This window comes from Marmota marmota, unplaced genomic scaffold, assembly GCF_001458135.2.
Source record: "Marmota marmota marmota unplaced genomic scaffold, marMar, whole genome shotgun sequence".
NCBI lineage: Eukaryota > Metazoa > Chordata > Mammalia > Rodentia > Sciuridae > Marmota > Marmota marmota.
Genome location: NW_025999894.1, coordinates 6699908 through 6722847, shown reverse-complemented (window position 1 = coordinate 6722847; position 22940 = coordinate 6699908). Strand labels below are relative to the sequence as shown.

General features: G+C 54.8%; 1 long non-coding RNA gene across 1 annotated transcript; it reads left to right on the top strand.

The window, feature by feature from the left end:
* The first annotated feature begins 2597 nt into the window (after positions 1-2597).
* Positions 2598-4860, top strand: LOC107157215. The gene is made up of 3 exons (XR_001505467.2): positions 2598-3730; positions 4462-4546; positions 4764-4860. It is a non-coding gene; the product is annotated as an uncharacterized LOC107157215 (long non-coding RNA).
* Positions 4861-22940: the final 18080 nt, after the last annotated feature.

Below are 22940 nucleotides of genomic sequence, written 5' to 3'. Positions count from 1 at the left end.
ATCTTGGCCTTGCAGCCCTGGCTCAGCCCCCTCCCTAGACGACTGTCCTCGCCTCCTCCTTCCTCCCTCCTCCCCAAGCCCAGATCCGCCTGGAGGCCTGAGTGGCGACCATATGTTTAAGATGCTTGATTGCCAGGGCTGTGAGCCAGAAGGGCTGTTTGGGAAAGGTACTCAGTCAAAGCAGTGTTTGTATACACAAGGGCCGGTGTCTTTTTATTATGCATAATTATACGCTTCTTAATGTACCGGCTTTGAGAGCCATTTTTCCTTCCTCGGGTGAAGTCACCGCATGGGCGGGGTGCGTCTGTCTGTGGCGGGGCCGGGGGCTGGGAGGGTGGCTCTGCAGTCCTTGACTCCAGCGCTGAGCCCCAGCACCCGGTCGGTCTGATAGATGGAGGAGCGAGGGAGCGCTCTTGAAGTGGGGAGCTAATTCTTCCGAGGGGACCCGGGAGCTGCATGCAGCAGTGCAGACGTGGAGATGTTGCAGATCATAACGCCGAGACCCGTCTCTCTCCCTCCCTCTCTCTCTTTGTCTTTAAGCTGCAGCCTCAAATTCGCTCTCCTACCTTCATCGTGGAAGGAAAATGTGAGCTTTCCCCTGCAACGAGTTGGCACCCAGTGACTCGCCTCTTCTCTCTAAATTTCACAAACTTGACTCACCAATTCTGGTTTGATGATTTCTAAGCTCCCCCTCCCCCCAAGGTTTTAATTATGGCAATTAGGAGGATCACGGTAATAAAAGCCCTTTGTATTCTATAGCATAGATGAGGAGGCCTCCAGGGTTGGGTGACCTGGCTTCTCATTCAGACTCTGCCAGGTATTAGCTGTGTGACTGTGAGCTTGTTACTTAACCTTTCTGATTTGCCTTTCTGGACAAAATGGGAATGATATTAGTTCCTAGACCATGTACCCCTGAAACAGCACTTGTAAGTGCTTTTTTATCAATTATACTTGCTCCTGTGTTGCGATTCTTTTCTTGTTTGTTTTGTTTTATGTGGTGCTGGGGGTTGAACCCAGGGCCTTGAACATGCTAGGCAAGTGCTCTACCACTGAGCCCCCTGTGGTTACAATTCTAATAGAGCACGGGTTCTATGCCGGCAGGAAAGTGTGGGGTCCCACGTGCGGCTTCCTCCCCGATGCCCCTGGCTCTGCCTGAATGCAGCTGACACCCTCCGTGTGGTTGCTGAAAGGAGGGTTGAATGGGTTTGGAATCGGGGTTGGTCTTTCATGGGCCAACCATGAGTCCCGGCAATTATCGGACCTCTGAGCTTCATCAGCTATAAAGTGCAGAAGTAATAGACTCGCCCCACAGGCCTGGGACGATGAGATTAATTGAGAGACACTGAGATCAAGACATAAAATGTTTAGTGGGTTCTCTATGTCAGTTCATGTCCGGTTTTATTAGTGGCTTATAGTCCAGTGCATAGTGGCTTACTGTTGGAAAGTGTGTGTGTGTGTGTGTGTGTGTGTGTGTGTGTGTGTGTGTCCGAGCACCTGCACGGTCCTCAGATCAACCTGGCAGACCTCTAACCAGTCCCCGTGTCACAGGTAGAAGAGCACGTTTTGGAAAGGTCCAGGATTTCCTGGTGCCTGCAGGGCAGCCCATGCAGAGGTCAGAGCGAATGGCTTTGTGTCCCTTGAAGACCTTGTCACTTTCATTTCAGTGCTGGTGTATGATCCTTTGAGAGTGTCTCAGACTTTTAAGTGTTGGAGAGGCTGGGGCTCTGGGCTATGTGGATCCTCTCTCCCCACCTTCCTCAAGTCTGCTGCCATCAGGAAGCCCTCCTGGACCACAGGGGTAAGAGTGCAAGGGCACTATCAGCACACTCATGAGAAGCCCCCTTTTTTCTGGGTGCTCTACCCCAGTGATGGAGGGACCTGGGGACACGGAGGAGACACGTTCGGATTACCAGGTCTGCATGACCTGGAGTGAACCTGGGAGAAGCAGGCAGCCTGCTGCGTTGGGCCACTGGGGTCAGGAGGTAGCCAGGGGTCTTTGGTGTGCCCATGTCCTGCATTGATGATTTGGGGGTCTTGTGACCTATATTGACCCTGTCTGAACCTCCAAAATGTCTTCAGTGTTTTTTTCTCCCTGAAACATGTCAGATCTTTTGATCCCTCCGACGGGTACTTTGCAAGGTGTGTGGGGCAGCTGCAGCCCCAGGGCTCCTCTCCACAGTGCCAGGGACAGGTCAGGTTCTGGGCTCCCCTTGTCCCCGGCTGGAGGTGGGGGATGCAGCCCGAGGATTGCTGGCGAGGAAGCGTCCTTGGTAATGAGAGATTTACCAGCTGAAGGGCAACCCCCCCACTCCTCGATGCGATGAGTCCCTGAGCACTTTTGTCACCAGTGTTTGTTCAGGGACATGGGGGGGGGGCCCATCACTTCTCTCTCCTTCCCACCACCAGCTCCCGCCACCCCTGAGATTTAGAGCCAGGAGGGCATCTTCCTCTCGCGTCCATTACTTTAGCGCCTGAGTTACGGAGCCATTACCCCTTGAAGAGTTCTTCAGCTGACCTCGGACAACAAGACCCGAGGCCCTGCAGAGAGCGCTTCCCTCTCCTCCCGGGAAGCGCCCACCGGACCCCATCCATGTAGCTCCTTTATGGGCTGGTGCTGCCTCTCACAGCTCCACACCCTCTCTGAGATTTATTTTCCCAATCTGTAAAGTAAGATGGTTGAAACAGACGCTTTGGAAAGTCCCTCGAGTGTGTGATCTCTTTCCTGCACCCCCTACCCCACCAGAATAGAGTTAAGAGGCTGTGTCACCTCCCCAGGACTGTGTGCCTCCTCGGGCTCACCTCCCCAAACCTTGACCCCTCTCCTCAGCCAGGCCAGCAGCTCACAGGAGAGGATCAGGAGGTGGGGGACTGGCACAGTCACCAGCAGGACCTGGGCCGAGAGCTCCGTGAACAAAGTGCGTTAGGAATTGATTCCCCTGCTGTTTACCCTGCACCCTCTCTGGCGCGGGAGGAAGCCTTTGCATCAGGGTTAGTCCTGGAGTGACACTGCAGTTTGCGACATGTTTATTATTATGGGCGTCCAACACCCTTCACAACAACTTAGTCCCTTACTGCCTTGCCCTGGCTTTTATTTGGAGCCTCCCTCTCTCTCTCCAGACAACCAGAGTCTCGGAGGCAGACTGATTCTTCTTGCAGGTTCGGGACTCTGGGGAGGTCTCAGGAGTGGCCACAGTGGCCTTGGCCAGCAGTCTGGTCTCTGGGGAAAGCCGCCTCTGTCTCTCCACTCTCACTCTCCTGGGTGGTGGACGGGGAGCAGCAGCAGGCCTTCTAAGGGCCCGGGAAGGGACACCTGCTTAGGCATTGGTCTCTGAGTAATAAAGCCAGCCAGGGTGGGGGCAGGGAGAACAGGTGACTCTGATAAGGACGAAACAAAATGAATGTGTTTTCAAAATCCCCCAGGCCCCCGCGGGATTCGGCGGATGGTAATCCTGTTTTGTAAATAGATGGAGCTGCTTTTTCTTCTTAATTTCTTTTATTTTTTTTAGAACCCATTGGCGGTGCCAAGCTTGCTGTTCACTCTCTCTATGTGCAACCAGCAAAGTAGGAAGGAGACCTGCTCCTTTGACCCAGTGTGAGGATGAGGTCAGTGGGGCCCAATGCACTGGTCCTGGTCCCAGAGGCCTGTTTGGACAGGTCAGTGCCCATCCAGTGGTCAGTTTGTGCAATGCAGAATTAGACTCCACAGGCCGACTGGGATGGGGTGAAGCAGGTAGGTAGCTCCTCTGAATCCCTGCTGAGTCCTGGCTTTTCTGTCCAAGAGTCTGGGAAAGTGGTTTTGGGCAGAGGCCACCCATAATCATTGCATCTACAGCCACACAATGATCCCCAGTGTGTGGGGGGGGTGGCCATTACCTGGAATCAGCAAAGCTACTGGATAATTTCAGCAGGTTGGAGCCTGACCAGATGTGGGTCTCAGACAGCTCTGGTGGCCACCTAGAGGTGGGGTGGGTGGCCAAGATGCAGAAAGAAAGACCCCAACGTGCCCCTGCAGGGACCCAGCTCAGAGTGATGGTGGTGCCGTGGCTTGGGTGCTGGTGGGGCGATAGGACGTCCACCAGGGAGGCGAGGCAGGGAGGAGCCAGTCTGACGAGTGGAACTCGGGATGTTCCGAGTTTGAGGTCCTTGGAACTGAGCTGAACGGTCCAGGCCAAGCCTGTCCTTGTGAGCACACAATCGTGGTGATTTGGGTGACATATTTATTAAGGTCCGTTGAACAGCAGGTTTGAAGTGGTGAACTTGAACTTGAGCTCGATGAGGTTGGTTTTCTGAAAAGGGAGTCAGGCAGCACAGCAGCAGAGGCGTCAGTTGACCCCTGCCAAGCAGTTCCAGGGACCAGGTGGAGCAGAAGCGTTGTCACCACTCATGGGGGCAGGTGGGCTGGGGCTCCTGGTCTGATTCTTAGGGCGTTCCTAGGCCTTTGCAGCCTCCTGTCCTTCATAGATGGAGCTTGGGAAAGCAAGGTCAAAAAGTCACTGATGGTGAGGGACACCAGCTGGCTGGAGTGTGGGGACCATCAGGACTAATGGTGAGGCACAATGAACTGTTATAGTTGGATGTTAAGTGTCTCCCTCAGGCCATGTGTGACAGGCATGGTCAGGGTGGTGATATTGGAGGTGGTGGGTCTTTAAAAGGTGGGGCCTGGCGGGAGGTCTTTAGGTGGTTGGGGGGAGCTGGCCCCTCCTCCTTCTCCCTTTGCCCTCTGCCCACCACACTTCCTGTCTCCCTGTGCTTCCCTGCCACAGGCCTAAAGTGGAGGGGCCCCTCGTCTGGCACTGCAACCTCTGAAACTGTGAGCCCACGGAGCCCTTTCCTCTCAGCAGCTCCCCTCTCAGGTATCACTTCCATTCTGCAAAACTCCAGAATCCTCTCTGAGCTTGTTTGACGACCATGAAATCAGTGTGATCAGCAGCTGGAATGAGGGAATCCAGCGTTAGGACTCCAGTGGGACCCCAGGGACCCCAGGGCTGTGGGGACAGCCGGCCACGTCTGGTCTGTGAGCTTTCCTCGTGGCCTGACCTGGGTGAGGAGGGCCCCAGGGGAGGGAGCCTAATTCCCTGAAGGTCATTTCTTTGAGATCCAATTCACCCCGGGGCCAGTATTTGAAATGGGCCGTTGGCTGGATTTACTCGCTGCCTTGACTCTTCAGTTTTGTTGATGGCTTCCGCTTTGTCTTCATGACGGCATTCTAAGAAATTGACCTACAGCCCAGGAGACGTTCCTGAGGTTGTGGGGCCCAGAGGCTCACTCAGGCCATTTCACCGAATCCAGTTTATGGGTAAACAAGGCAATGGGACGGCAAGACCTCCCGGGGACCTGGAGCCACAGACTGTCAGGCCTCGTGGAAAGCACAAGAAGAGGGACACAGAGGGGACGTGGGGCTGGGGTGGGGACGTTCCAGGGGCTGGCTCTGGGAGCCAGGAGTCCTACCACGCCGTGTTCAGGAAGTTTCGGTCCCCACAGGCAAACAGGGACACACATCTACGCAGCTCAACAAGACAGTGTTGGGGCTGGGTGCCACGAGGACAGGGGCCCCACCTCCCCTGCCTGGCACCCAGCAGGTGCTTCAGGGTGTTGGAGAAGGGGTGCAAAGCAGGGGGCCGGGCCTCCATGGCAGAGGGGGTCTGTGCCTGGACCTGGGAACCATTTGCATGTCACAGGGAGGGAGGTGGCCGGCACTGGCCTGGGATTCATGCCCAGCGATGTAGCCTCAGGGGCTGGGCCTCAGTGTGCTTTCCTCTCCTCCATTTCCTTCTCCCTCCACAATGGCCCCCGAAGAAAAGAAGGGGCAGCCCCCTGGGGAGCACAAGCCTCCAGAGCAGAAAGGGAGTGGCACGGGCGTGAGCGGGGGTGAGGGGGCACACTCTCAGCTCAGTGTGCCTTATTGGTGCCCTCCCTGCGCCAGGCCCCCCAGTGAGCATTGTGCAAAGGAAGTACTGCTATTCTCCCCATTTTACAGATAAGAGAATGAAGCCCAGAGTGGGTATGTGACTTGCCCAAAGCCACACAGCTAAGTAGGGGAGTTGGGTTTGAACATGTTCGTCTAACCCCAAGTTCCTGCCCAACACTTGCTATTTTATTCTCTGGCTCAGAGACAAGGTGTTTCTCTTGATCTTTTGCACAATGGGACCCGGGATAGGAGAAGGGGAGATGTTAACTGCTAGCGTCCCCCTTAAAACTCATTAGGGAAATACATAGCCATGTCCTCTCTCTCCCTAAATGAACGGTCCCCTGATGACAGGTGCCACTGGGTTGCTTGGGTGTGGAAGCAGCTCCTGCTAACTGCTAGGTACACCTCTTGTCTGCCCCCCTCCTTCCCTCCCTGAGCCTGGACCTCTTAGGGTTCAGCCTTATTCTTCTGAACATAAAACTGGCCGCCTCCTCTCCCGGGCCTCCCCAGCTCTCCAAGGTTAGTTGATTGGGAGCTGCGAGGCCACGTGGGTTCCAGGGCAACATGCCCACATTCTCCAGCAAAACTTCTTTGCCTCCCAGGCAGGGGACAGGACAGATAGCCACAGTCACCATGGAGGCTCCCGGTCCTCCCTGATAATCCCAAGACCCCCCCTCACCCCGCCTTGTTGCCTGGGCACGCCCAGGGTGCTTCCGGAAAGTGTCAAGAGTGTGCCCCACCCCACACAGGTCCCCACCCCCCGGGACATCAGGAGATGGCTTACCCCTTGGGAAGCTGGCACCTCTGAGCCTGGTGCCCTCCCCACCAGTCTCCTTGCAACTGGAAATCATTTCCGGTGGGAGCAGCCACCGGCCGTGGAGTTGTTGCCGCGTTGCCTCGTGACTGGGACAAAGGGGAATGTAGGACATGGGCGCTCCTGGCTGCTGCTCTTCAACTGAGAACCGCGCCAGCCAGAAAACTCTCGCTAATGGCCTTCTCCGAACCTCCTTCTAGATAATGATAAATAATGTGTATTTTTAGTTTGGAATTGAATTTCATCTCTCCATTGCTGGTGTGTTTCAGGTGTTTCCCCCCCCCCTCCCTTGGGGTCTGAAAACTAGACATTTGTGCTCTTACTGTGTGCATTTATTCTCTGCCAGAAATTGACATATGGACTCATTAATTCCTACCCACTTGTTCTCACCCCCAAAACACTCACCTGGCTGGTCCAGGAAGGGAGCTATATCCAAGAAGGCTTTTCTGAAGGCATCCTTCAGACAGAGGGACAGATGTATCCTGGGGAGAGGGGCTGGCCTCTATCAGTGATCTTGAGCATGGCCCTGTTTGTAACTCACCAGGTCTGGGACAGACCACAGGACACTGCCTTTCCAACAGACTCCCAGGTGATATTGATGCAGCTGGTCTAGGGACCACACTTTGAGAACCATTGGCTTAAATCTTTCCTAATCAAAGTGTGGTCCGAGAACGAGCACCAGCATCACTGGGCAGCTGTCAGAGACAAACACTCTGGGGTCCCACCATGGTGGAATCAAAATTTGCATTTCAACACGGTCCCCAGCTGATCTGAATGTATACGACAGTTTGAGAAACACTGGCTTAAATCATTTCTCAAAGCCCCTTGGCCACCCTATGGCCTCTACCTTGGCTGTAGAATCACTTGGGAGCCTTTGAAAATATCCATAAGGATGCGCCCCAGGCCAATCAAGGCAGAACACCTGGAGTGGGCCCAAGTGACAGCATGTGCAGAATCACGGTTCTCAGCTGAGGGATGGGTCAGAAGCGCGTGCCAGGCGGGGGGTGGCCAGGAGGGGGATCTGGAAAGCAGGCGCTCCTGAGAAGCCAGGCTGGGGGAGCTGAGACAGTGCGAGGCTGTGGGAGGAAGAAGTCTTCTCTCTTCCCTCTCCTCTGGCCTCTCCTGGGCTGGTCTGAGAGGCCCATCACTGTGCCTAGGGCTGGGGCAGAGGCTGACCATCCGGGGAAGGGCCTTTCCTCTCCTCTCAGTTCTGACCACCAGGCTGGGGGCCATGCAGAGCAGCCCAGAGAGCTGGGTGGGTGAAAAGACCTCAGTGCAGGGCCTGGATCCTGGGCAGGGCAGCGCTGGGGCCCACAGATGGCCAGGCAGGCCCAGGCTCTCTTCTGTCCAGCGTGAGCGGGGAGGTGCTCTAGTGGGAAAGAGACGAGTAGTGCCTCAGGAGCCGGGAAAGAAAAGGTTCAGGAAGCAAGGAGAGGGATCCTGGAGCATCATGTGTGGAAGGCAGCCCCTGGGCAGGGGCGGGAGAGGGCGAGGAGGACGAGAACGTGGAAGCTGAGCAGCCGGAGGGCGCTGTGGCTGTGCACCCCTTCACCGTTCCTGGGCTGAGGCCTGCTGTCCTTTCTTGCTGTTTTGCATGGAGGAATCCACTCTGTGGGGGAGGAGAGGAGTGGCTTCCCGGCCCACCGGGTGCCACAGAGCTCGGGGGCAGAGGAGGTCTCACCGGCTCAATGTGCAAGGGACACGTGCAGCCTGGGATGGAGACGGGGATTCAGGCCACTAGTTGTGCCACAGATCTGGTCTTCGGGAAAGTGACAAAGTCCTGGCTCCCGGCTCCCACCTGCCTGGATGGAAGGCAGCCAGTGGGGTGTGTGAATAGCAGAAGACGTTCAAGGTCAAAGGATGCTAAACTAATGCAGCCTGGAGCATCTCCCAAAGAGTCTGCCAAGTCACCGGGAGCTGCAGAGGAAGGGAGGCCGACATTAGCAGCCCTAACTGCATCTCAGGGCCTGATGCTCCCGTGCAGAGGCCGCCAGCCCTCTGTCCCCTGCTCACCTTCCCCCTCGGCCCTCCCTTCTCCCCTGTCAGGCAAGCTGGGGTGGAGTAGGGGCTCCCAACTCTCCCTTCGGAACAGTGAAGATAAAGGGAGAATCTTCCCAATCTCTTTGTCCCAGGGCCTTGGGTCTGACCCTGATGACGGGTTTGGGAGAAGACTCCCCAGAACCTTGGCCCATGGATGTCCCCAGCAGCAGTGAAGGACGAGCGCATAGGACTGGGCTTGTGAGTCCCAGGGTGTTTACATGGGGCAGAAGGGGCCCCCTCGCCTGTTTGGAATTAAAGCTCTTTTCCTGTGCTTCAGGCATGGAGCCGAGGGGCACTCCCCAGCTCCCACCCCGAGCCACCATTTCCCTGGAGACAGACCGATTCTGGAGAAGCTGCCGCAGACTGGGGTGGGTTTAGTGAGACGGTCCTGCTAAGAGCACCCGCCTCTGCCGGTGACCTCCAGTGAACCCCCGCTCACAAGGACACCTCATCTGTGTCTGGGCCTCAGCAGCCTGGCACCAGCTCCTCCCCCGGCCAGGCACCCAGGGAAGCCATGCTGGTTTCCAGGGACCTCGACTCCGTGCTGCCCCAGTGACACAGAGAGTTCTGCCCTCTGTGCTGTCAACTTCCCATCCAGAGCTGCCCGACGTCACCTGCTTCAGCCTGGCTGGATTGGAGGCAGGGTTGGGGGGGGGGCACGAGCCTGTGCTGTTTCCTCTTCTTTGTTGGTATGGAATGGGGTGAGGGTCCATGCCCTGGCTCCTGCCACCCCTTCCTGCAGCTCCCGCCTGCTCTCTTCTGGCTGCCACCAAAGCCCCAGGCTCCTGGGTGGTCAACTTGTTGGAAGTCGGTATCTTAAGAGGCATTTCACTGGGGGCCGATGTGCTGGGCTCATTACTCTTAAATACCAGGGGCGGCTCTGGGAAGAGAAGAGGGTATTTTGGAGGAAGCTGAGCTGACATCTTCCCAGGGGAGAGGAGGACACAGTGCGTGTGCCTCTACGGTGCAATCTGCAGGGGCCCTACTGTCCGCTGGCACTGGGCCAGCTCTGGGTTACAGAGTGCTTGCCACATGCAGAATGTGCCCTTGAGCGAGGTCTAGCTGAGCCAATGGTCACCTAAATCCAGGGGGACAGGTGGGCTGCAGAAGGGGGGGGTCATTAAGGACCAGGGTCAAGGGGATGTGGCTTTGGGGCACTTCATGGAGGAGGTGGCCTTGGGCAAGGCCTTGTTGAGCCACCAGAGGACAGGAAGGGCGTTGGAGGCGAGGAGGAACATGAGCTCAGGTGGATGAAGAGCTAGACCAAGGGAGGAGGAGGAAAACGCCCAGCAGATGGACGGCGAGGGGCCCTGATGGCCGGGCTTCCAAGGGGACTCAGAGCAGGCTTCCTTTCTGGGGAGACAGCTTCGAGCGGGTGTTGACCCGAGGTCTGCGCCTCACCAGGACGAGGACCCCTTCCACTGGTGAGGTGGGCCTGGCCGGGGTGGCTCTCCTTGGGACTCTCGGGGAGTCTGAGCAGCCGGAAGCTGAGCAGGGGAGGAGCCACCTCACTGGATGACTCCCGAGCACAGCACTGTGCTGGGGTGTCTGCTCTCTGGGTGTCCCTGGGAGGCAGGCGTGCTCACCTCCACTGTGCACATACAGACTGACTCAGAGACGGGGTGGAGATGGCCCGCAGGTGCACAGTCCGGCAGGTGGGTGGGGCATGGACACTTTCCATGCCAGGCTGCAGCTCCTGGCCACCAGGGCAGCTTAGAGATGAAACTCTCTTTCTTCTTTCCATCTCCGGAGCAGATGTCATCTCATCTGCAGGACTTAGAAACAACACATAATGTCATCCACTGGATGGTCAGGTGCAAATGACCTGTCTGCAGGGCAGGGGAGGGCAAATGGTGGTTCCAAGGGAGTGTGAGTGTGAGTGTGTATGTGGGGGGTGATGACAGTGTGCATGGACCCGAGTGTGTGTGGGGGTGAGCTGTGAAAGAGTGTGCGGGTGTGTGTGTGTCTGTGTGTGTCTGTGTGTGGATGCAGACGTTGATGGGTGTGGGATCTCCCTGGGGTCTCCTCCTTAATTGCTATGAATCACACTGTACCCTGTCCTCCAAGGGCCAGCGCAAGCTATCCTCAGCAGCTCTGACCCATCTTTCCATGAATGGAAGACAGAGTTGCCCTCAATTCTGGAGGGAGTCCCACCCTGGCCACCAGCCCACCAGGTCTTTCAGGAGGGAGGTAAGGGGTTCCCTCCTCCATGCTCCGAGTTGCTCTTCCTCCCCCCTCCCATTGCCCTAAACCCTAATGCTGTCCCCACCCTGTCCCAAAGCTGACCCTAAGCCCTGAGATCGATCAATGTCATCCACTCCTCCCAGGCCTCTAGGGACAGGCCTGTGCCCCACTCCTGGCCAGTCACAGGGCCCCCTTCCCTGGGTGGAAGTGATTGGTCTAAGGGGCCAGGAGAGGGTCCATCAGAGCCTTCCTGTGATATTGGTGTGGATCCTGCCGAGGGCAAGTTTCCTCACTGAGGATGCAACGTGGGCCTTTAGTCCTGCGCGCTCTCCCACACCCCCCACCCAGGAGCCCACACACTCCCCATTGATCAAACCGCCTGAGTGTGATTTCTGTCACTTGCAAACCATAGAGTTCTGAGCACCACCTTGGCCTTCCCAGGACTGAGACCCAGCCAGCCCTGTGTCCTTATTCTCTCTGGGTGTGGGGCTGGGTCATAAACCCCGTGTCCTCTCTCCACCACACCCGCAAGATTAGAGTCCAGTGCCCCCTCCAGCATCCCCCTCCCTCCTGTCCTCTGCCTGGTGGCTGGGGAGGCACACGGCTCCGGCCTTCTCCCTACAGACATAAAGGGGCAGAGTGAGGGATGTTTCTAGATGCCCGAGAAACCCTGAGTAAAGGCATAGCTCAGGTGTGGTGGCCACTCTGACATTTAAGTCAGAGTCAGGAACAGGTGACTGGAGTCTTAACCATGGACTCTGCTTTCCTTGACCCAAAGGTCCCTGGCCCTGGCATCCCCCAATTACTCCTGATTATGCAAACATTTGCCATGAAACATCAGCTGGTCAACTGCTTTTTTTCTTTTTTCCCAAAATGGAAATGTCTGAAATGTCCCCTTTGTATAAGAGCAGCTCACAGTCACGATGATAGAGTGACATAAAACCAAGCCACACAGAGTGGGAAATGCCTGACTCCAGCTACAGCCCGTGCTGCCCCCAGGGTCCACCTCGGCTCCTGTGTCCCTCACAAATCCTTCCCAGCACCCCCGGCTCCTCTCAGCCCTCCTGGCCACTCGGCCCTTCTGGTGAGCCTGGCCTCTTTGGTCTCCAGACCACGTTGAAGAATCTTGGCAAGGGAAGGGCGGCTCGTCCAAACTTCTGTCTGCTGTGACAGCCCCAGCCAGGGCAGCTGACAGATGGCGAGCTCCTGATGGATGAGCCGGGCAGCTCACTACCTTCTGGGGCAGCCCTTCCACTACAGGGCAGCTCTAATTGCCGGAAAGTTCTTTCTTTTGTTTAGCTAAAATCGGGCACCATGATGCCCTTGGTTGAGGGCCTGCCCTCTGGGACACCACAAAGTCAATCTGTCCCCGTTCCACATGACAGATTCCACACTGTTGAAGACAGCACGTCCCCGGTGAGTTCGCTCTTTCCCTGGTTAAACACCCTGATTTCTGAAAAACACATCAGAGGAAGAACAGCCTGAGCGCCCTCGCTGACCTGTTTTGTCCTGTTGGTGCCCTTCAATATCCATCTTCAAGTGTGACAGGAGCCAGCGCTGTTCTCCACAGGGCTTTGAGCCGGAAATCAGGCCTGGGGTGATCCAGAGGCCTGCAGACTGGTCTGCGTCAGCATCCCTGGAAGCTCCTGCCGAGGCCCGGGCCCCATTCTCAGAGATTCTGGGTCACAAGCCTGAGGGGAAGCCCAGGTATCTGCACTTTTAGGAAGCACTTCATGGCCAGTTCTGTCGGCCAGCTGCTGTTCTAACAGGAAAGTAGAGATGCGCTGAGCACAGCACTGAGCCCATCGAGGAGTCAGGAACTTGTTTGCAAATGATGGGGACCCTGCTTGGACAGCCCAAGCAAATGACAATGTGCTGGTGCAGGAGCTGCAAGGGATTCTGGGAAAGCAGCAGGGACCCGGCCTTCGGGACTGGGTAGGGGACTCAAACCTCTTCTCTCCTCTTTTCTTGACTCACCCTGGAGTCAGACCTTTCGGGACGGTGAGGCTCATGGCCATGAGTAGCCCAAGTTCATCCTCCCCCAGTGCATCAACCTCTGGGAAAAGGCATCCCTCCCTTTAGTATCTTCAAATTAATTCTAGGGAAAGATTTCCCTCGACCAATTTGAGTCTCCTTTTAACTCTTTGCTATGCCTCAGAGATGGGATATTAGGGTTGGATAATGGACTTTCCTTTGCTGGAGATTGCAGAGGGCTCAGGACCTTGGGTGGGGGGAATTGAGCCATCAGGGAAGGGTCATGGCCCAACCTACACGAAGGGTTGGATGGATTTTTCTTGGGAAAAAAACTTCATTGTAATTTTTGGATGGAGGTGCTGCATGTCTAGTAATAGTAAGACCTTTCAAAGACTTTGTTAAGGTCATCGGATTAGGATGCTCTTGCTGGGATGGAAATAAGAGGAAATATTGGGGTGGCAACGATTCCTCATGCAGCCATTTATGAACACATGCCTGCCAAGATTGGCAGATCCTATTTGTCTTGGACGGGTCTCTGCCTGTTTCATCAGCACAAATCTTATCCTATTAATTGGACTGAAAACAATAAAAAGTCTGGAATTGTAAGATGCGCGACTTTTAGGTTTCTTCTCATATCCAGGGTCCAGGGTTTTGGCCGTTACCCATGGAGCAGAATGTCCATCTGTGTTTTGCCTCTTTAGTCGACACAGCTCGGTGTCTGTCTGGGTTCTCTTGTTTGTGGTCTCTTGAAAGCAAGGGTTGGGCCAAACACTTCTGACATCATGTCGTCCACTCGATACCATGCCCGAAGGTGAGAGAAGTGGCAAGCTGCTTGGCCAACGCGTTCCCCCCTCCAGAGTAGGGATCAGTCGGTGGGAGATAGCTGCCCAGCCATGGGTGTAATTCCCAGCTCCTCTTGCATCCGGGACATCTAGGAGTCCCATGACTTGTTCTCGATGATGGGCTATGAAGGGAAATTATGATGCTACTTCCAGGCCAAGGTGGTCAAACGTTGGGTGTGAGATCCTCCACGTTCTCTAAAGCCCTAACCGAAGACTTCCAGGAAGTCGGAGGGACAGCAGAGCTTCCAGATGGAAGGAACCTGGGTCCCCGAGTTGACAGTTGGAGGAGAGTCTCCCAGAGGGACTGATTTGATCAGCAACGTCTACATTCAAGTGAGTGAGAGAGAGACCTTCATTGTGTTAAGCCACTGAGATTTGGGGGCTGATTGTCAGCCCTAGTTCCCTTGATTACCACCGGCTGCACGTGCTCAGTTTGTGTCACTCCCACTGCCACCTTCTGTGTCAAATTACTCCAGAGGGCAATTGGCTTCTTATCTCTACTACTACTAACCAGATGTGCTTGGTGATGTTAGCCCGGCTGCTCGGCTGGACTTTGTAAGACTGGGTCTGCAGCAGGTGCCTCAGGCTGACCGTTTTCTTTCATCCATTAGTTCTTCTGTCCATTCGTTCACTATCTTCCACTCTCTCAGCAGCGTGTGCTGAGCGAGCGGGAAAGGCCCGCACACTTTGCTGAGTTTCCTTGCTTGATTCTGTGGGTCAGGGGGCTGTCGGGGGCCGTCCCTGTCCTTCAAGGCACGTGTGGCTACTGCCTCCCTCAATATTCTTTGTCCAGTTTGAAGTTGGACACCGTGCAGGGTGTGCTAAGTAAAAAATCAGAAGCCACACCAGTTACTTTAACAGAGAGAATTTAAAGGAAGGAGTTGGTTAAATGACTGCTAAATAGAGAACTGCAAGTGTTCTGTGATATGGCCAAAGAAAAATTCACAGATGTCCAAAGTGGGATAACAAATTTTCCGGAGGATGGAAAAGAAAGGGCTCAGGGAACACAAGAGGCCCCACTAGGGCCACGGCACCCTGTTTGTATATAAACTTTCTGGAACGTTCACCCTGATCCATCTTGAAGCAACAGTGTCTTCTCCTTATGGACGGCCCTGCTGTCCTGAAGCCCCTCCTGTCTACAAACAGAGTGGGTTCAATGTGAACTCCTTAGGCTTTTCTCCCCCAGATTTTCATTATAAAAATGCTCTTAGCTCCAGGTCTAGCGGACATTTTCCCAGCTGCACGCTAGCTTTGCTGCTCCTGGTTGTGGGAACTTGTCCCAGGACCTGGTCCTTTTTCTGGCTACTAGTAACTGCTCAATAAATCCTTTTATTGTAGTGATTCCTTGATCTCAAGAGTTCTGTTTCATACTTAGCAATTGCAGAGGAAGCAACTGCAGGAAGCAGCCACCGTCCCGGGGGGGGGGGGACAGAGGAAGAGGTCGGCATTCTTAGAATTTGGGAGCTTGGAGGGTCAGCTCCCTGGAGCTGGGACTCTGAGCTCTGCAGGGCAGGGCAGGCACAGCTGTGGCTGGGATCTCTGAGGGGGCTCGGGGGGCTCATTATGGTAGTGAAAACTGAAAACGGGGGCCAATTACTGAGCGTGGAGCCAGGTGAGAAGGACACCTGGTGTGGCCCTAAGAGGGACAAGAAGCAAGGAGGAAGTATGACGTCCCTCTCCTGTCTCCTCCAGTGACCCCAACTAGAAGGAACTCAAGCAGAATAGAGGCTGAGAGAGGGCCAGGCCCAGCATCTCAAAGCAGGTGGGAGAGGCGAGGTTTTAAGGACCAGCGCAGACAGTAGTTGGCTGGGTCCCCTGCTCTGGTGGGTTCCCTCTGGGGCTCTCCTTAGGTGCAAGACCCCTGGAACCAGCTCCAGTGCCCGCCCCCAGCCAGCCTGAGTGCTGACACCTTGGCAGCACACTGAGCCCTGGACCAGGGTTGCCAGGTCCTGGACAGATGCGGGCATCCCACCTGTGGTCTCTACTACAGATTCCCAGGAGGAATTGTGCCTGGAAGCCATTCAAGGTCAAGTGCAGATTAATGCTGCAGTCCCGGTAAGAGCAGCTGTGTGGGTCTCTCACTCAGAGGGGCTGCTGGGGACATTGTTTCCGTTGAGGACCGAGACACTCGGCAGCACTTGTGTTTATTGCTCTGTGACCTTGAGGAGCCAATTACCTTCTCCAAGCCTTGATTTCTTCCTGGATGAAATTCCCTCGGAGGGCTGTCATGCAGATTAGGGCCGTGCACATGGAACACAGTGTCTGGCACATGGTAGGTATCCCCTAAGTGGTGGGCATGGTAATTATTTATCAGAATAGGGGCTGGCGGAAACCAGCCAGGGCCTCGAGGCTGCAGGGCCTCTCTTTCCTAGGGAGGTGCAGGGCGGGAGCTGGGGCAGAGGGAGGGCAGGCCAGCGCCAGGCAATTTGGAGCCTGCCCAGGGAGGCCTCCTCGCCCCGCCCAGCCCAGGGGCCGGCCGCCCCAGCCTGAAGGGGCACCTGGAGGCCCAGGTCCAAAGAAAACCTGCCCCGTCTAATGGAAGCCTGCCTCCCCGCCATGAAGGCCGGCTGGGTGGCTCTGGGTGGCCCAGGGGGATGGTGGAGAGGCCTGAGCCACACGCATGGCTCCGAGGCTGCTGCAGTGTGAATCCGAGCGAGTGGGTGTAAAGAATGTCAAGCAAGATTCGATTACAATTTTTATTTTGGAAAAACCTTCATCAAAATATGTATATCTAATTAGGACAATTACAGCACAGGAACAAAAAACTGATTAAAAATCAGACACTCCATAAATTACAAGCGTTTTCCTCCAGCTGGGGCACATCTCCGGCTGCCGAGCTGCAAGGCCAATCAATGGAGCCGAGGCTCAGGGAGCAGGAGGGGGAGGTGGTGACACCTAGGACAGAGGGGGTGTCGAGTGCAGGCTGGGGGCTGCTACGGCTGCCGACAGACTGACGGTCGCCCTGGGCTGTGGGGGCCGCTTGACTTCCTGGGGATGGGAGAAGCATCTGTACCAGTCTGAGCGGGGGCTCTGTCTGTTGGGTGGGAGGTCTCGGGAAGTGTGGGCATGCACACAGCAACTGTGTGCACGTGTGTGTGCCCATATGAGCCTGAGCAGCAGGTCATGTGTGTGCACACATGTCCACTAGCAGGTGAACATCTGTGCAAACATCTGTGGCACAGCAAGAGGATGCAAACGCCTGGGCATGAGCAAAACACACTGTGGCAGCTGGATTTGGGGTCAGAGGTGGGCTGTGTGCAGAGAGAGAGCAGGCAGCAGCCTGGCCTGTGCCCCGGGCACTGCCAGCATGCCATGTGTGCACAGGGAGGGGCCTGGCATCCCACCAGGCAGGCAGAGCTGCCCTTTTTAGATATCATGAGAGATGGCCATGTGGTTAAAAATAGCTGCTTTTACTGAGTGTTTTCTGTGTGTCAGGCACTGTGTTAAGCCCTTTACTAAATGCATTACCTTGTCAAGCCTGTTCAGCCACACTAAGAGGTAGGCATGGTTGGCAGAATAATGTCCCCTCCCCGGAGAAGCTGTCCACATCCTGATCCCTGGAATCTGGGAACGTGTGGCCTTCCATGGCAAAGGGGCCTTGGAGGATACAATTAAGTCCAGGATCTTGGTGGGGACAGAGAGCCCAAACAGGGTGGCTTAGATCAGCCCAGTGTCACCACAAAAGGGTCCTCAGAAGTGGAAGAGAGGGTCAGGGAAGGAGAGTGATGACAGAGATGCCACACTGCTGGCCCTGGAGATGGAGCCAGGGGGCGGTGAGACAAGGATACCTGGCACCTTGGTCCAGTGAGATTCACTGGGACTTGAACCTCCGAGAGTGTGAGATGAATGGTACTGTTTCAAGCCACTACATCGGTGGCAATTTCTTATTGCAGACATAGAAAACTCACAGAGTAGCCGATGCCGCTCATTTAGTGCACAAGGAATTTGGAACTCAGACACATAAAGCGGTGTCCTCCTGCTCACCCAGCTCGTAAGGGGCAAAGCCGCGGTTTGAGGCCGTCTGAGCCCGCGAGCCTGAGCAAGCCTGTCCTACCAAGTGCACAGTCTCTCAGAGCAAATCACGAAGGCCAGCTTTCTATTTCCAGGCAAAGGGAGAGGTGCCCCTTCTTCTCTACCAGCTTAGAGAAGATGGAACGCAGGGGCCGATTCTGGGAAGAGAACATTGAAACACGTGGATGGGTTCCGTTTAAAGCCGAGGTGGAGAGCAGCTTGTCTATTTTCCCTCTAAGGCCGGGAAGGGGTTTACCATTGAGCCTGGATCCAGCCTGGGCACGCGATGCTCTTTGCATCCCCAATCAATCCCCTGGGATCTCAGCGCTGGGCCTCAGCCCCTCCGCTTGCCTTCTCCCTGCTCAACCCGAATCCCCCTTAAGTCTGCACTGCTGCCGACTGGCTTCTGCAGCAGCTGGCCTGGCCTTCCGAAGCTCAGCGGATCACTGTGGGCTCAGAACCTGGGCTCGAGGAGGGGGCACGTAGGCAGAGGCGCCTGTTGCCTGCCCCCCCCCTCTGGCCCTGTTCCGCCACCATCCCTGGTCGTGCTGTGCCAAGAGGAGCTCCCTCCAGGGTGACAGTTCCGGGGGTGTAGGAGGGAGAGTGCCGGGTGAGGACGGCCTTGCTGAGCCCCAGCCTCACCAGTTCTGCTGCTGACCCCTCCTCTCTCCACCCCAAGGCTTACCTGACTCAGTCCCCTCCCTGGTGACAGACAGGCGCAGTGGCCCGACGTCCAGGGCTTTCTGAGAGGTCCTGCTCCGCTCACAGTTTCTTCAGAAAAGGGTAGGTGAGGGCTGAGGGAGCAGGGGGCCCCCAAGTGGGTGTCAGGCCTATGTCCAGCCCCCCTGGGGCTGGGCTGGGATGATGACAGCTGCCCTGTGGGAGACGGTGCAAAGGGACCAAACACGGCCGCCCCCTGTGCATGCTCCTGCCCCAGGAGGCTCCTCCCCAGGTGAGGTGCTCTCGAAGTTCCTGCAGCCACAGGACATGGAGGGCGTGCTGTGGAGGGAGCAGTCATGCCTACCCACAGCAGGAAGGCTGCAGAGCACGTTGCCCAGAGACTGTGGGTGTGCCAGAAGGGGATCCTGCTCTCCTCAGGCTCTCTCCAGCAGGATGCATTCCTACCCAGACAAGCCTGGTATTATAGAATATTACAATAGGTTACAGCTCTTTTTTTTCCTTGTTTATTGGAATCCTCAAAATGCTCAGGACCTCCCTCTTGTGGCCTCCCTTACAGTGCTGTGTCCAAGAACCTCAGGAAGTTAGTTCCACCACATCCAGGGGTACAGCTCCACGCCACGTCTCATCTGTCCATTCCTGCCATCACTTCCTACCACCACATGGTGGCGCTGTTGGAGATTGGTCCTGCGCAGCCCTGACACTGACGCAGGGACTTCATGGTCTTGTAAGGGAACAGAGAGGGGAGGTTGGAGGGAACATGAGGTTAAGAGAATGATTCTATAAAATGAGCCCACATGTGCTGACTGCCCCACCAACACAATTTCTTTGCCAAAAAGCAATCTGCCTGCAGCCCTACCTGGCCAGTCAGTGTAGGTAATGAAGGATGGGGGTCCAGAGAGGGAGAGGACTGGTTATCACTGGTTATCAAACGGAGGACGATAGATTGTTAACCTCAGTGATTGTGCTCCTGGGCACTCTGAATTGCTAACAATTAACTCCAGTCCTGGCTCCCAGGCAAGTACACGGATAAGAGAAGGCAATGATTCAAAAGAAGGGTCTGGGGTCTCTGAAAGAGCAAGACACACTCCTTCCCCTGGACTCCCAGCTCCGGGGCCCCTTCTCTTTGGAGAAGTCTGTCATTATCAACTTTCTTAAATAAAACTTGCTTTCTACACTTGCCTTGGCATTTCCCAGGTGTTTAATCTTCCACACCAGGAACAAGGACCCATTCCCCATCTCCAAGATGGCACCCAGCTCAGTCCCAGTCCAAGCTGCAGCGGTGCCCTCGAAGGGCACCCGGACCTCATCTCCCTTTAGTTCAGACTTTGGTGCCCAGCCAGTTACTCCCCATGTGCAACCAATGGGCCAGGATCTGATCTGGGGAGCTTCCAACATCAGCCCGACCTTCTGGTAAAATCTGCTTCTCTGCCTGTACTGTAGGATGCACTGAGGTGGTCACTAGCCTGGACTCCACCTGTCCTCAAGATCATTTTACACATCAAAGTGCTACCGAGGAAAAACTTAAAATTCTCTCTTCACTTGCTTTTAGTTAAGAAAATCACTCATTTTAGAGGCCACACAGCCGGACAATACACGGCCAGTCTCCCACTAGCTTTGCTGTAGAGCACATCTCTGATGTCTGACGTGGGGATTACGAGGACGATGGCTCCCTGGGTCACCCCCCCAGGCTCCTGCGGGCTGCTTTTGTTGAAAACACAGAGTCTTCACTTGCGCCTATAGTGTCCGATGGACGGCTGGAATGGGATGAGAAGGCGTCTCGGCCTTCATACCGGGTCTGTCCCCTTTGCTGCCCGATCTAGTCAGCTTTTTCACTGCTGTGGCCAGAAGACCCAACAAGATCAATGAGAGGAGGAAAAGCTTACTTTGGGGTTTACAGTTTCAGAGGTCTCAGTGCACAGATGGCTGCTGTGTTCCTGGGGGCTTGAGGTGGGGCAGAGCATCATGGTGGAGGAGTGTGGGGGAGGGGAGCAACTGGGAACCCAGCACCAGGAAGCAGAGAGAGACTCCACTGTCCAGGGACAGAACACATACCCCCGAGGCAGCCCCCCGTGACCTCCTCCTCCAGCCACAACCTCCCCACCCAGTTAATCCCTGTCAGGGGATTAATTCACTGACGGCGACAAGGCTCGTAACCCAACCCTTTCACCTCTAAACCTTCTCGGTTATTTCACACATGAGCTTTTGGGGGACCCTTCACATCTCAACCATAACAGGGCCTTAACCTTTGGGTCCCTTTGGGTCAGATTCTGCTCAGCTCTGCATGTAGACTTGTTGATCGTGTGAGAAACGTTTTGCCCAAAACTGTGACACAGGGCCAACTCAACCTAGATCAGCCTGGTCTTTCTCCTCCTGCTTCAAGGCTAAAGACCCCTACCTGTCACCATGACGGCTAACGCCAGACCATGAAAGCAAGGAAAAGAGGTGGCAGCCAGGTTCCTGCAAGATCTCCACCTATTCCCCGAAAGATGAGGATCCCTCCCCCACGGTTCCCTTCCGTGTCTGTGACCCCCCACCCCTGGAGCAGAGGATTTGATGCGGGAGCACAGCTCTCCCTCTTTTCTGTTCTTTGGCCACTGAATAAAGCCTTTCTTTCTCCCAACACAGACATTGCTCTTCCTGTGGAATGAGCTTCTGGGCCTGGGCTTGATAACAAGAGGGCGCTTTCCGTCTTCCCCTGCTGCTAAGCTATGTGCGAGGCCAGGCCCGTCCACCCTGCCCCGTCCATCACCGTCTCTTCAGCTCCGAGTCTCAGGAATGGGAGTGGGCATTTGTTCCTTCTCTCTCCAGGCTTGGGTTTGCATGCCTGTTCATCCACTCGTGCATTTTATTCGGACATGTTTTGGTTGCAAATCACAGAAACCCAGCTTGAATTAGGGCACTCATTGGCTCCCGTGTCTGGAAGGTTCAAGAATTGTGCTCACGTTAGGCGTACCTATTTCCAGGGCGCCGACAATTGCTCAGGAGCCTTCTCCATTTCTCTCCTCCTCGTACTTCTCCCTGGACTCACTCTCATGACAGGCCACTCCTCAGCCCAGGCAGATGCCCACTGGCCTTGCAGACTCTCAGAGCCAGTGCTAGCAGCCACCATGCAAAGGATCATTTTAAAAAATAAGTGTGTGATTTTTGTTCAAATTCGATAAAGATGACTTTTTAAAAGATAGTTACAAATGACCTTTCATATCATTTCATTCTCTACACCCAAAAGCAGTTCAATAGAAACTAAGCTATTTAAGTCTTTTCTGTGCTTTAAATGCCTACCTGCTCCCACCACCAAAAAAAAAAAAAAAAGAACCTCATATAATTTTACAGAAATAGCTTTTAATTATAAAGTGGAAATATCAGCTCCTCAACCTCACATCCAGAAATATTTTAACATTAAATTATAAATGTATTTCGTCCTTTTCTATATTTGCATCAACCTTTCAGGTGTCTTCTCCCTGGTTTTTAAAGAATATAATCTTTTTATTTTTTCTAAGAAAATAGGCTTCATTTTAGTTTTTAGAGGGTTTTAGGTTCACAGTGGTGTTAGTCAGTTTAGCATTGCTGTGACCAAAGCATCTTAGCAGCACAACTTGGAGGAGGAGGAACGTTCGGTTTGGGCTCCTGGGTTCAGAGGTTTAGTCTGTGGTCGGCTGAATCCTTTGCTCTGGGTCCGAAGCTTGGCGAGGTGAGCATCATGGCGGAAGGGTGCAGAGGAAAGCTGCGTAGCTCATTATAGCTGGGAGGCAGAGAGAGAAAGGGGAAGCCAGGGGAACAGGGTATAATCCCAAGGGCATGCCCCCAGTGATCCACCCCTCCAGCCACAGCCCAGCTGCCTAGTTACCACCAAGTTAGTGCTTTCAAATTATTAACCCATCAAATGGATCAACCCACTGATTAGGTCATCACTCTCCTAATCTAACCACTTCACCTCCTGAATTAACACAGGAGATTTGGGGAACACCTCATATCCAAACCATAACTACAACTAAATTGAGAGCAAAATTGAGTCATCATACTCCTCCCCACCCCCTCCCACTGACTGTGTCCTGCACCGGAGGGATACATTTGTTATGATCAGTGAAATCTATAAAGTATCATTTTCCAAAAGAGTTAGTATGTTTTTTCCCAGAGAAGACTCCCATTGGCTGGCTTGAACCACAGCCCCTTTCCGAGCCAATCACTCTGAAGGGAGGATTGCAGCAATGACAGTTCAATCACATGATGACACAAGCCATGGGTGTGATCGTGTCCAGAACCAGGAGGAGGGACAGCTCAGGTCACCTGCTTGAGTCACATGCAGTGCAGAAGAGTCCCCCAGAGAGCCCAGAGGAAGGTTACCATGCTAGGCAGGTAACAGTGCTGCCTGCCATACCCCAAGTGCAGAGCCAAGGGCCCTCTACTCCAGGTGACAATGACTGGGGTGACCAAGCCTCTTGAGGAATGTCGCTGTGTTCACTGTTTGCCTGAGACGCACAGTGGCATC